This window comes from Argentina anserina, chromosome 4, assembly GCF_933775445.1.
Source record: "Argentina anserina chromosome 4, drPotAnse1.1, whole genome shotgun sequence".
Lineage (NCBI taxonomy): Eukaryota > Viridiplantae > Streptophyta > Magnoliopsida > Rosales > Rosaceae > Argentina > Argentina anserina.
The window spans coordinates 4477145-4491133 of NC_065875.1; the positions used below are offsets into that span (position 1 = coordinate 4477145).

General features: G+C 41.8%; 1 pseudogene; it reads right to left on the reverse strand.

The window, feature by feature from the left end:
• Positions 1 to 11858: 11858 nt before the first annotated feature.
• On the reverse strand, positions 11859 to 12966 carry LOC126792047 (F-box protein At5g07610-like; annotated as a pseudogene).
• Between the last annotated feature and the right edge of the window lie 1023 nt (positions 12967 to 13989).

Here is a 13989-nt window from a genome sequence, read left to right on the forward strand (position 1 = left end):
TGTTTGATTAATGTTCTTTGTGGAATTTAGGTGTCCACCAAGCTAGAATTCAATTATATATTCAAAATGATTACTTTTGGTTTTTTAGTTCTTATATGGAACTTGTTTGAGCATAAGTTGATCGTACTTATTCTTGAGTTTTCCAGGGGAACGAATTCTTTAGCTCATTTTGTTTTCAAATTTCTTAGTACACTACTTTGACCTATATCTACACACCATTCCTCCAGAAATTTAGTTACTGTAGTGATATATTTATATTTCACCAAGTTCTGAGTTACTTTAAAAAGTAATTATTCTTATTTAGCTCTTAAATTCCATAGTGGTCTTATATATATACGGGGCTTTTCAGGTAAGGAGGCCCTTATCTTAGCTTAAGGTACGGATTTTCATTTCTGACAAACTTTTCGATCAAGTTTTCACATCTCCACCGTGCAATATCTAGGCTATAACGTATAGATCATCTCCACAAAATTTCAGCCGATTCCACCACCGTTAAGGTACTCATAACTTCGATTTTCTACTCAAAATATGAACGGTTCAGGTTCGGCAAATTCAATACGTCCATTGGTTTTGATTAGTTTGATACCTTAACAATCATGAAATCGGCTGAAATTTTGTGGAGATGATCTATACATTATAAACTATATATTGGATGGCGGAGATGTGAAAACTCGATCGAAAAGTTGATAAAAAATGAAAATCCGTACCTTAGCTTAAGGTACGGACCTCCTCACCTGAAAAGCCTTATATATATATATATACATATATACATATGTATATATATATGTATATATATATATATAAGGCTTTTCAGGTGAGGACTGAGGAGGTCCTTATCTTAGTTTAAAGTACGGATTTTCATTTTTGACCAACTTTTCGATCGATTTTTCACATCTCCACCGTCTAATATCTAGGTTATAATGTATAGATCATCTCCACAAACGTTTAGCCGATTTCATGATCATTAAGATATCGAACTAATCAAAACCAATGGACGTATTGAATTTGTCGAACCTGAACCGTTCATATTTTGAGTAGAAAATCGAAGTTATGAGTACCTTAACGGTTATGGAATCGGCTGAAATTTTGTGGAGATGATCTATATGTTATTACCTAGATATTTGACGCTGGAGATATGAAAACTTAATCGAAAAGTTGGTCAAAAATGAAAATCCGTATCTTAAGCTAAAATAAGGACCTCCTTATGTGAAAAGCCTTGTATATATATATATATATATATATATATACACATAATTACATTCTTGACAGTACATCACTAGCTTGTTGGATACATGTCTTTTTATTGAGTATGACATTGACATTCCAAGCTCTTTTTATATGTTCACCGATGCCAAACTTTGTAAGCATTTATTCTCTTGTAAGGTGCTGTTTTATTAGAGAAAAAGGGTTTCAGGTCTAAGTCCACTAGGAAGAAGGGAGGAGGTGGAGGTAGAAGCTTTGGCAAGATTAGGAGAAGTACAAGGAGAAACCCATGTTGGGGAAATAAGGACCAAGTTGATCTTCCTGTCATTATCGACAACCACCCTGTTTTTTCTCAAGACAGAACTACTCAGATCCAAAGCACTGTGCAACAAGGTGAAGACCTCCATGAAGTTCAAATCAAAATGGATGAATAGGTTCAAGTTACAAGACATTTCCACAATCCAAATCCCCCATCTATGCGTATTGTGGAAATCTCATATGTGGAGGTGCTTCATGGCACTGGTGGCTGGCCAGGGGCAGCCATAAGGGAGGAATGAGAATTATTTCATGTAATTGTCAAGGACTTGGATCCCTCTTGACAATTAAAGCCTTGCCGAGATTGGTGAAAAATCAAGCTCCTCAGATCATGTTTATTATGGAAACTAGACAACATAAGTCCACGATTAGTGACTGGAAGAAGAAACTGAAGATGCACCATTTATTTGTGGTTGATCCAGTTCGAACAGGGGGCGGCCTAGGCTTGTTCTGGGACAAGTCTGTTTCTATTTGGGCCTTACCGCCGACATGGTCCAACTCCTTCATGCTTATGCATACCTCTTTGCCACGCCTTCTGGGCTTTCCTCGAAGCGGGCCATTGAACACCAGATCAACCTATAGCTTGGTACATGCCCGATTCGTGTTCTGCCATACTGTTATGCACATGCCCAAAAAGAGGAACTTTAGATCCAAGTCTCGGAGATGTTAGCTTCGGGCGTCATTCGCCGAAGCTCGAGCCCCTACTCCTCACCGGTTTTACTTGTCAAAAAGAAAGATAAAACATGGCGGTTTTGTGTTGATTATCGGCGTCTTAATGCCGTTACGATCAAGGATCGATTTCCTATACCGGTGATGGAGGAACTTTTGGATGAACTCCATGGAGCACAATACTTTACCAAGCTTGATTTGCATTTCGGTTATCACCAAATTTGGATGCGCGAAGAGGATACACCTAAGACGACATTCTAAACTCATGATGGCCTTTATGAGTTTGTGGTGATGGCGTTCGGATTGTGTAACACTCCGTCTACATTCCAATCCCTCATGAACTATTTGTTTGCCCATCTACTCCATAAGTCCATCCTTGTTTTTTTCTACGATATTTTAATTTTCAGTCCAGATTTCACTAGTCATTTGCGGCATGTTCAAGAGGCTTTCGAATTTTTGCGGACTAATACACTATTTGTTAAGTTGTCCAAATTTTCTATAGCCCAGCACAAAGTGGAATACTTGGGTCACATTGTATCTTCTCAGGGTGTGGCTATGGACCCCGCGAAAAGTGCAATCCATTAGAGAATGGCCCAAACTGAAAACAGTGAAGGCATTGCGGGGCTTCCTCGGACTGGCTAGGTTTTACCGCCAGTTCATTCGCTTATTTGGCCTGATAGCAGCCCCTATTACGGCAATGCTCCGCCGTGACAACTTCCATTGGACTGCAGAGTCGGAGTGAGCCTTCTCTCGGTTGAAAGAGGCCATCATATCGGTGCCGGTCCTCGCCCTTCCAGATTTTTCATGGCCTTTTACCATTGAAACCGATGCTAGTGGTGGTGGTATCGATGTGGTGCTGCAACAGCAAGGCCACCCCGTGGTCTTTTTTAGCAAGACTTTGTCAGAGAAACATCATGCTCAGTCCACCTATGAGCGTGAGATGTATGCCATCATGTTTGCAATTGAAAAATGGCGGCCTTACTTGATTGGAAATTCTTTCACCATCCTCACGGACCACAAGCCATTAAAGAGTATGATGGATTAGAGAGTAACGACACCGGTTCAACACAAATGGGTGGCCAAGCTGCTTGAGTACAATTATACTATAGAGTATAAGGCTGGTTCGACTAACACGGTTCCTGATCTCTTGTCTGGGCGCCATGAACTGCTCAGCATTACCACGGCCTCTGCACTATTATTTAATTCTGTCTCCCAAATCGATGGTGCTTGTTCAAGAGATGTAGCAGCTCAGCGTCTTATCCAGGCTCTTCATTCACCCAATCCCCCCAAGAACTTTGAGCTTCGTTGTGGCCGTTTATTCCATCATGGACACATTTACACACCAAAATCATCAGATTGGAGAGCCAAGGTGTTGTATGAGTTTCATGGGTCTCTATATATATAAGGCTTTTCAGGTGAGGAGGTCCGTACCTTAAGCTAAGGTACGGATTTTCATTTTTTATCAACTTTTCGATCGAGTTTTCACATATCCACCGTCCAATATATAGTTTATAATGTATAGATCATCTCCACAAAATTTCAGCCGATTTCATGATCGTTAAGATATCGAACTAATCAAAACCAATGGACGTATTGAATTTGCCGAACCTGAACCGTTCATATTTTGAGTAGAAAATCGAAGTTATGAGTACCTTAACGGTTATGGAATCGGCTGAAATTTTGTGGAGATGATCTATATGTTATTACCTAGATATTTGACGGTGGAGATATGAAAACTTAATCGAAAAGTTGGTCAAAAATGAAAATCCGTATCTTAAGCTAAAATAAGGACCTCCTTATGTGAAAAGCCTTGTATATATATATATATATATACACACATAATTACATTCTTGACAGTACATCACTAGGTTGTTGGATACATGTCTTTTTATTGAGTATGACATTGACATTCCAAGCTCTTTTTATATGTTCACCGATGCCAAACTTTGTAAGCATTTATTCTCTTGTAAGGTGCTGTTTTATAAGAGAAAAAGGGTTTCAGGTCTAAGTCTACTAGGAAGAAGGGAGGAGGTGGAGGTAGCAGCTTTGGCAAGATTAGGAGAAGTACAAGGAGAAACCCATGTTGGGGAAATAAGGACCAAGCTGATCTTCCTGTCATTATCGACAACCACCCTGTTTTTTCTCAAGACAGAACTACTCAGATCCAAAGCACTGTGCAACAAGGTGAAGACCTCCATGAAGTTCAAATCAAAATGGATGAATAGGTTCAAGTTACAAGACATTTCCACAATCCAAATCCCCCATCTATGCGTATTGTGGAAATCTCATATGTGGAGGTGCTTCATGGCTCTGGTGGCTGGCCAGGGGCAGCCATAAGGGAGGAATGAGAATTATTTCATGTAATTGTCAAGGACTTGGATCCCTCTTGACAATTAAAGCCTTGCCGAGATTGGTGAAAAATCAAGCTCCTCAGATCATGTTTATTATGGAAACTAGACAACATAAGTCCACGATTAGTGACTGGAAGAAGAAACTGAAGATGCACCATTTATTTGTGGTTGATCCAGTTCGAACAGGGGGCGGCCTAGGCTTGTTCTGGGACAAGTCTGTTTCAGTGAAGGTTTTTAATTTCTCTGTCAATTTCATAGATGCTGATGTTGTCTTTGCAGATGGTTTTGCTTGTCAAATCACTTTTATGTATGGAAATCCTCATGAGAATGAGAAAAGACGTTTTGGCACTACATGACTAGTCTCTTCAGCCCTAGATCAGTTGCTTGGCTCTGTCTGGGTGATTTTAACGAAATCAAATGGTCTTTTGAAAAATGGGGTGGATCCCCGCAGGACATTTGGATAAACTGTTTTAGGCTTTCATTAACAATGCTCAGCTGAGGGACTTGAATTTCCAAGGACCTGAGTTCACTTGGTTTGCAATCAGAAATGGCAGAGTCTATATGAAAGAAAGGCTTGATAGAGCAATGTCAAATGTCAGTTGGAGTATTAAGCAAGATCGAAAAGACTCAAGTATTCCATCTTCCCAAAATTGGTTCTGATCACAGACCTATTTTAGTTGATACAAGGCCAATAGAATGCAGAGGTAGATCAATTTTTCGGTTCGAACAATTATGGAATGCACATGATGAGTGTATTGATGTAGTTCAGAATGCGTGGAACAATGCTCATTCTCATGGTCCGATGAAGTCTTGGGCAGCAAAGCTTGGCTCAGTGAGCTCAGCTCTAATTTCATGGAGCAAAACTCCTTTTCCAAATTCCAATGCGCAGGTTCGCAGCTTACTGAGAGATATTGAAAACTTATGCAACTCCAAGGAGGTAGATGCCGCTCCCCAACTTGCTTAGTTAACTGATGACATCTCAAAATTGTGGACCCAAGATGAGATTTATTGGAGGCAGCGGTCTCAGATCAATTGGCCTTAATTAGATATATAAAAAATTTCCATCAAACAACTCTGCATCTCAGAAGCTGCAACAAGATTCTTTGTATCAAAGAGGAAAATGGAAGATGGATTCAGAATGAGAAAGGGATCACCAACCACTTCTTAAATTATTTTAAATCTATCGCCATCTCTTCAGGCCTCCAACTATGGCATGAAGTACTGGATTTCATAGATCATGTTGTAACTCCTGAGATGAATGTGGCCCTTGACGCTCCTATCACCATTGATGAAGTTAAGAGGGTTGTTTTTGATCTCAGAGCCTTTACAGCTCTGGGTCCGGATGGCTACTCTAGAGTTTTCTATCAACACCACTGGAATATTGTACAAGAAGTGGTCCATGCATCAGCGGTTAATCATCATAGCACTAAGGATCTTCTTCATGTTCTCAATCAAACTCACATAGCACTGATTCCAAAGATTCAAAATCCCTCCCTGGCGTCTTAATTCAGACTTATTGTATTGTGTAACTTCTCGTACAAGATTCTCTCCAAGGTCATTGCAAACAGGCTCAAAACCTTCATGCCGCCCTCATTTCATCCAATCAATCAGCTTTTGTGCAAGATAGGCTCATTTAAGACAAGGTGATGATAGCTCATGAAGTCTACCATTATCTGAAATTGCAAAAATCAGGCCAAGACGGATACTTTGGTTTGAAACTTGATATGAACAAGGCATACGACCGTGTTGAATGGAACTTCTTGGAGTATGCATTGTCAAGACTTGGTTTTAGTAACTCCTGAATTCGATTGGTGATGTCATGCAGTAGATCAGTCTCATACTCCATTCTTCTAAATGGTAAGCCTAGAAACTAGTTTAAGCCTTCTTGTGGATTAAGACAAGGTGACCCTCTGTCACATTTCTTATTTCTCTTTGTCAATGACGTATTGTCCAAGATGTTGATCAAATCCACCGAAAATGGAATGATTCATCCTTTGAGGGTATGTCCAAGGCAAATCCTAGTCAGTCACCTCGTCTTTGCTGACGACTCAGTGTTCTTTTAGAAAGCAACTTTGGAAAATTACTCTCACCTCTCACACATTATCAACACTTTTTGCCACTCTTTTGGTCAGCGGATTAACAATGAAAAGTCCTCATTGTTCTTCAGCCCTAACACCAACCCTTTCACTGTGGAGTATGTTAGTTCGGCTCTCAATATGAAAGTGGTTAATGACCCTGGAAGATACCTAGGCCTACCTACTACCTGGGGAAGGTCAAAACAGAAGGCTCTTCAGTTTGTTAAAGATGCAATCAAGTCGAAAGTATCAGGTTGGAAGCAATCAATGATGAATTTGGCATGAAAAGAAGTTTTTATCAAATCGGTAGCAAATGCTATCCCAACGTAAACAATGGCTTGCTTTACATTCCCTCAGTCGACTTGCAAGGAGCTAAACTCTATTCTCAGTGACTTTTGGTGGGGATCAAAATCCAAAACAGGCATTCACTGGAAATCATGGGAAGCTCTTGGACTCCCAAAAGCGGATGGTGGTAGAGGTTTCAGGAATTTTCAAGATTTCAACAGAGCACTCTTAGCTAAACAAGTTGGAGGCTATCACTAACCCTCAGTCTTTTTGCGCACAAGTAATTCAACAGCTTCATTACCCCGATACTACTTTAATGGAAGCTAGGAAGGACTCTAATCCATCATGGGTTTGGACTAGCCTCCTTGAATGTCGTACTCTTGTCAAACATGGGGCGATGTGGAGTGTGAGTAATGGTGAATCAGTTAACTTATGGTCGGACCCTTGGATCCCAAAATCCCCCCCCCCCCTCTTTTCTCTCTGGATCCAAGTAAAAAGCATCTGAATACAACCGCTTCGGGTCATCAGTTGAATCCAACCAGAGTGGTTCACAATGTGCTGATGCAACTACAATCTTATCAATTCTCGGGCACTTTTCCACTCCTTGATGGAGGGATGTGACTTGGTTCTCGGTGCTCCATGGCTCAGCACTTTGGGTTTCATTGGTTGGCATTCTGCCGATAAGATTATGATATTCTTTGTTGAGGGAAGCGGTATGTGTTGCAGGGTTTCAATTCCAGTCCCTCCGGTGTTCACGTTGAGCTCCTTGCCTTGGTGGAAGCAGAGCACACCCATAACCCTCTCCCAGCGACCGTGAAGACATCTCTAAGCTATTTGAGCCTTCCCGCCGACATGGTCCAACTCCTTCATGCTTATGCATACCTCTTTGCCACGCCTTCTGGGCTTTCCTCGAAGCGGGCCATTGAACACCAGATCAACCTATAGCTTGGTACATGCCCGATTCGTGTTCTGCCATACTGTTATGCACATGCCCAAAAAGAGGAACTTTAGATCCAAGTCTCGGAGATGTTAGCTTCGGGCGTCATTCGCCGAAGCTCGAGCCCCTACTCCTCACCGGTTTTACTTGTCAAAAAGAAAGATAAAACATGGCGGTTTTGTGTTGATTATCGGCGTCTTAATGCCGTTACGATCAAGGATCGATTTCCTATACCGGTGATGGAGGAACTTTTGGATGAACTCCATGGAGCACAATACTTTACCAAGCTTGATTTGCATTTCGGTTATCACCAAATTTGGATGCGCGAAGAGGATACACCTAAGACGACATTCTAAACTCATGATGGCCTTTATGAGTTTGTGGTGATGGCGTTCGGATTGTGTAACACTCCGTCTACATTCCAATCCCTCATGAACTATTTGTTTGCCCATCTACTCCATAAGTCCATCCTTGTTTTTTTCTACGATATTTTAATTTTCAGTCCAGATTTCACTAGTCATTTGCGGCATGTTCAAGAGGCTTTCGAATTTTTGCGGACTAATACACTATTTGTTAAGTTGTCCAAATTTTCTATAGCCCAGCACAAAGTGGAATACTTGGGTCACATTGTATCTTCTCAGGGTGTGGCTATGGATCCCGCGAAAAGTGCAATCCATTAAAGAATGGCCCAAACCGAAAACAGTGAAGGCATTGCGGGGCTTCCTCGGACTGGCTAGGTTTTACCGCCAGTTCATTCGCTCATTTGGCCTGATAGCAGCCCCTATTACGGCAATGCTCCGCCGTGACAACTTCCATTGGACTGCAGAGTCGGAGTGAGCCTTCTCTCGGTTGAAAGAGGCCATCATATCGGTGCCGGTCCTCGCCCTTCCAGATTTTTCATGGCCTTTTACCATTGAAACCGATGCTAGTGGTGGTGGTATCGATGTGGTGCTGCAACAGCAAGGCCACCCCGTGCTCTTTTTTAGCAAGACTTTGTCAGAGAAACATCAAGCTCAGTCCACCTATGAGCGTGAGATGTATGCCATCATGTTTGCAATTGAAAAATGGCGGCCTTACTTGATTGGAAATTCTTTCACCATCCTCACGGACCACAAGCCATTAAAGAGTATGATGGATCAGAGAGTAACGATACCGGTTCAACACAAATGGGTGGCCAAGCTGCTTGAGTACAATTATACTATAGAGTATAAGGCTGGTTCGACTAACACGGTTCCTGATCTCTTGTCTGGGCGCCATGAACTGCTCAGCATTACCACGGCCTCTGCACTATTATTTAATTCTGTCTCCCAAATCGATGGTGCTTGTTCAAGAGATGTAGCAGCTCAGCGTCTTATCCAGGCTCTTCATTCACCCAATCCCCCCAAGAACTTTGAGCTTCGTTGTGGCCGTTTATTCCATCATGGACACATTTACACACCAAAATCATCAGATTGGAGAGCCAAGGTGTTGTATGAGTTTCATGGGTCTCTATTGGCAGGTCACTCGGGTTATCTCCGGACTCTAACTCGCCTACACCGCAACTTCTCTTGGCCGGGGATGCGAAAGGATGTGAAGTTGTTTGTTGCTTTCTGTGACGTGTGCCAACGGCAAAAACCTGAATCCATCCGCTCACCGGGCTTGTTACAACCGCTGTCAATTCCTAAATAAAAGTGGGAAGACATATCGATGGATTTTGTGGAAGGCCTTCCCCTATCTAATGGCTTCAATTCTATAATGGTTTTCGTGGATCGCCTCACAAAGTATGCACATTTTGTTCTCTTGACTCACCCTTTCACTGCTTCATCCATTGTAGACACCTTCACCCGTCATATTTTCCGGCTTCATGGCATGCCACGTCGCATTGTGAGTGATCGAGACCTGGTGTTTCTGTCTAAGTTTTGGTCTGCCTTTTTCAAGCTTCAAGGTACTACTCTTTGTCACAATTCTACTTACCACCCGCAAAGTGATGGCCAATCCGAAGTTGTCAACCGTTCGTTGGAGCAATACCTTTGTTGTTTCATCATGAACGAACCGGCAAAGTGGCGGTCACTATTGCATTGGGCAGAGTGGTGGTTGAACACCTCTTACCACTCCGCAATCTAGATGTCGTCGTTCCAGGCACTTTATGTATACCCTCCGTCGATAGTGGAATCTTACCTTCCAGGCAATACCAATGTGTCCAAAGAGCTCACTGAGAGGGACACACTCCTTCACTCTCTACGGTCTACTTTGACTGAGGCACAAAAGAGGATGAAGCAAATGGCTGCTAAGCGGCATACGGAGCGTGAGTTTAATGCAGGGGATTGGGTGTTTCTCAAATTACAGCCTTACCGACAAAAATCATTGATCAAACGCCACTCTAACAAGCTGGCTCCAAGTATTTTGGTCCGTTTCGGGTGCTGCAGCGCATTGGGTCAGTGGCTTATAAGCTTGAGCTGCCTCCTCATTCTAAACTACACCCTGTGTTTCATGCCTCTCTGCTCAAACGGCGTGTCGGTGATGACACTCCAACTTCTGGCACTTTGCCTCAATTTGATGATGCTGGACAGATCATATGGGAACCATTGAGGGTGTTAGACATGGGATACCGCACTCACAAGAAGAAAACAATTACTACATGGCTGGTACAATGGCGTGGTCACCTATCTAGGCTTTGCTACGTGAGGACAGGTCGCGTCTCAAAGGGGGGAGTAGTTGTTGGACTCAGCCTACTTTACTATTTTGTATCTACATCCAGAGAGCTAGTTTCTACACCATCAGGAGTTTATGCTACTTTCGTATTTCATTTCCAGCTATGTACTGCCAGGTATGGCCTTGTCCTTTTGCTTAACATCTCATCCTAACATCTTGGTCATTTATATGTAATGCATTCTCTCATTTGGGAGGTATCTATGAAATGAACAACTTTTGAAACTCTCTCTCTGTCTCTCTCTCTCTCTCTCTCTCTCTCTCTCTTCTCTCTCTAACCCTGTGCACTCACCATATTGATTGGGAATCAAATTCTTGGAAGCAGGATGATTTCCCAACTGAAATTGATGATCATCTCAAATCCTCTATCCTTTCCATTCATCCCTTGTGTAGAACTAGGAGAGATGAGCTCATCTGGCCTCATTCTAAAGATGGCTCTTACTCAGTGAGGTCGGGTTACAACTTTCTGCAAGCTGTGAAACAAACCAACTCAGTGGTCCATCATCATCATTCATACTCTATTCCCAGTCAGCTGTGGATGTGGATTTCCAAAGTTCATACCGTCCCAAAAAATCGAATGTTTATGTGGAAGCTTCCACATAACATTCTTCCTACTAAAGGCCAGCTTCACCACCGTCATATTGCTCGTAGTCCTCTCTGCTCCATTTGTAACTCTTTCCCTGAATCCATTGAACATGTTTTCTTCACTTGTTCTTGGACTGTTGCTGCTTGGTTTGCTCATCCAATTGGCTTCAAAGTCTCTGTTCAGACCATCAACTCCTTTACTAAGTGGTTGGATGCGATCCGTCTCAAACATTGGCCAAGGGAAACATACACTCATATCTCACTTATGTTTTGGTCAATTTGGCTTCATCGATGCAAAATTACCTTTGAGCACATTGATCCGGATCCGGTGCAAGTTGCATCTCTCACAACCCTCCGCCCTCCCCTCTTCACTCTCTAATCATCAACACTGACGCAGCTTGGAGGAAAACTGACAACCGCGCTGGTATTGCGGCTGTTGTTCGTGATCACAACGGAGTGATTGTCTCTGGTTCCGCTGTTAATTCCTATGCTCAGTCTCCTCTCGCAACTGAGCTTCTAGCAATAACTGAGGGTTTGAATTTGGCAAAAGCTATGAATTTGGAGGCAATCACCATTGTATCGGATTCTAAAATCCTAATTGATGCCTTTGTTGCTGATAAAGCCCCTGCAGATTGGAAGGTAGTGAACTTGTTCTCTGAAGCCCGGTCTCTTTCTCAAATCCGGCAAATCAGCTGGCGTTGGTCTAGCAGGAAAGCTAACAGAGTGGCTGATCATGTAGCCTCTTTAGCCTTAAGAGGTCCTAGTGACACACTCACTCAAAGACAGATCTCTGAGTTTATTTGAAGACCTTTCACCGACATTGTAACATATCAGACCCTCGGGGATTACTAGCACAATAATCAACTCGTTTTCACCTCTTATGACGTTCACCACAGAAATCACATAAGTCCTATTTGGTTTGTTAACGACCATACTCGGAAACACAGTAGCTAACATACCAAAATTACCGCGATGCTTCACAAACCACCCAGACCTATCTTCCAGCAATTTAAAGACAACCAACCAATTTGTCCAAGTTGCCGCAAGATGCAAATGCCCGCCCGACTCTCCAAATTAGGTACAAGTCATGCATGGCAACCTCTCGACGCTGTCATCATTGAAATCAAAATATGCCAAAGACTGATTCTTCTGATTGTACCAGTAAATTGCATCCTTCCTGTAAACGGCAACGTGAAACCCTATATCGTATTTCAAAATGTAAATCCCCTTCCTGGAGGGTCTCCAAGACTTTGTTTCTGACGAGTAGATATCAATTTTGATGAGACGGTTCTCGTCTAACACAGACAACTCACTAACAAATAGGAGTCAGTAATGAGGTGACTCCAAAGGATCAAAAGCCACATTAAAAGCCTTCACTGTTTCTCTGCATGGACTTCCAAGAACCCGAAGCCATTTTGATTGCCCAGATGAGTGATTACAAACATAATATAAAGTGATTTGAGAGGAATTCATATGAGGCTTAGAAAAGCACATCAACCCATTACACACATGATGAATTTCCAGGTTTGGGATACTCAGGAAATTTGGGTGTCTATCATATTGATAACTACGCCGATGAAAGGAGAGACCACGAGGGTTTGGTTGGAAATTAAGTCGAGCATGCAGCATAAACCCTAAGAGATGGTTTGGGTTTCTCCTGGCGTAAGTGACAGTAAACTTTGGAGTAGAGATTATCGAGTACCATTTTTTTTGAAACTGACTTGAACCTGAGAACTGGCTTAGCTGGAAGGCGCAAAAGGATCTCGCGCAAGAATTCTTCGGTGTTGCCCACTTCAGTTGCACCACCTGCACGGGAAGAAGCTATGAGTTTGGAATTTTTTCTCCCCCTGCTTGCCATTTCTCATTTGCTAAGCGCAGTCAGAGAGTGGTTCAATACCTGGGGTTTTCACCTCTATAAAAGCTCACTAATTTTCCGTTCTGTGTTTGTTGTTTGAAAGAATTAATCATTTCTTCTTTTCTAGGTGGATTTATTACCAACAATGTCATTTTTTTCTAGATTCTTTTTCTTCCTAGTTGACACTCATCTTTTGTCTACTCCAACGATTTAAACGGTGACGTATCTAATATGTTGAATGATGTAGAATTACTCAGTATATGACTCAAAAAAAAAATTACGTTTCAACTGCTAAAACGGTGCGGTATATAATTCATTGAACAATGATGTTCACTTACTTAGTAACTAACTAAAAAAGAAATTATGTTTAATTGTGGTTGTATAACTAATCAAAAACAGTATGTTCAGTCCCGTACGTTGTATGTGGCTGGATTTTATGGTGAAAGGAAGCATCTTAATCATAAAATCTTTATTTTGCCTTCCAGAAATCCTTATTTTCAGAATTTCCATTCAAAAAAATGGCTGACCAAACTTTTCTTCATAATGTAGCATTTTCTTCTTTAACAGTTTAATAGGTTCCATTAAAAGTAAATGAATGCCAATAAGGACAATTGATGAGATTTTTTTAAAGAATGCGGCTGTTGCCACCGGACAGTTTACTTAGTTCACCTGATATTCTCTTGACTCATAGTTACCACTGTATGCACTCTAGTGGCAGTGGAAGACCCTGTTGAAAATAATACTCACGACAAAAACGAAACAAAAGAGCTGCAAACTACTTATGAAAGTCTTGTCCTCCCCACAGGGGTCAATCCATTAAACAAGATAAATGTAAAGAAAGCTCACTAAGTGGGTCGTGGTAGAATTGAGTCATCCGTAATTCCTCACCAAATTTATGTTTAGTGTTATTTGTGCTGTGAATTTAAAAGAATTTGGGTGTAAATTTGGCTCATGGAAAACTACAATTTTACCCTCGTGTTATCTTCACAGCATCTCGTCTGATTTTCAGACCCCAATTCATTTTGA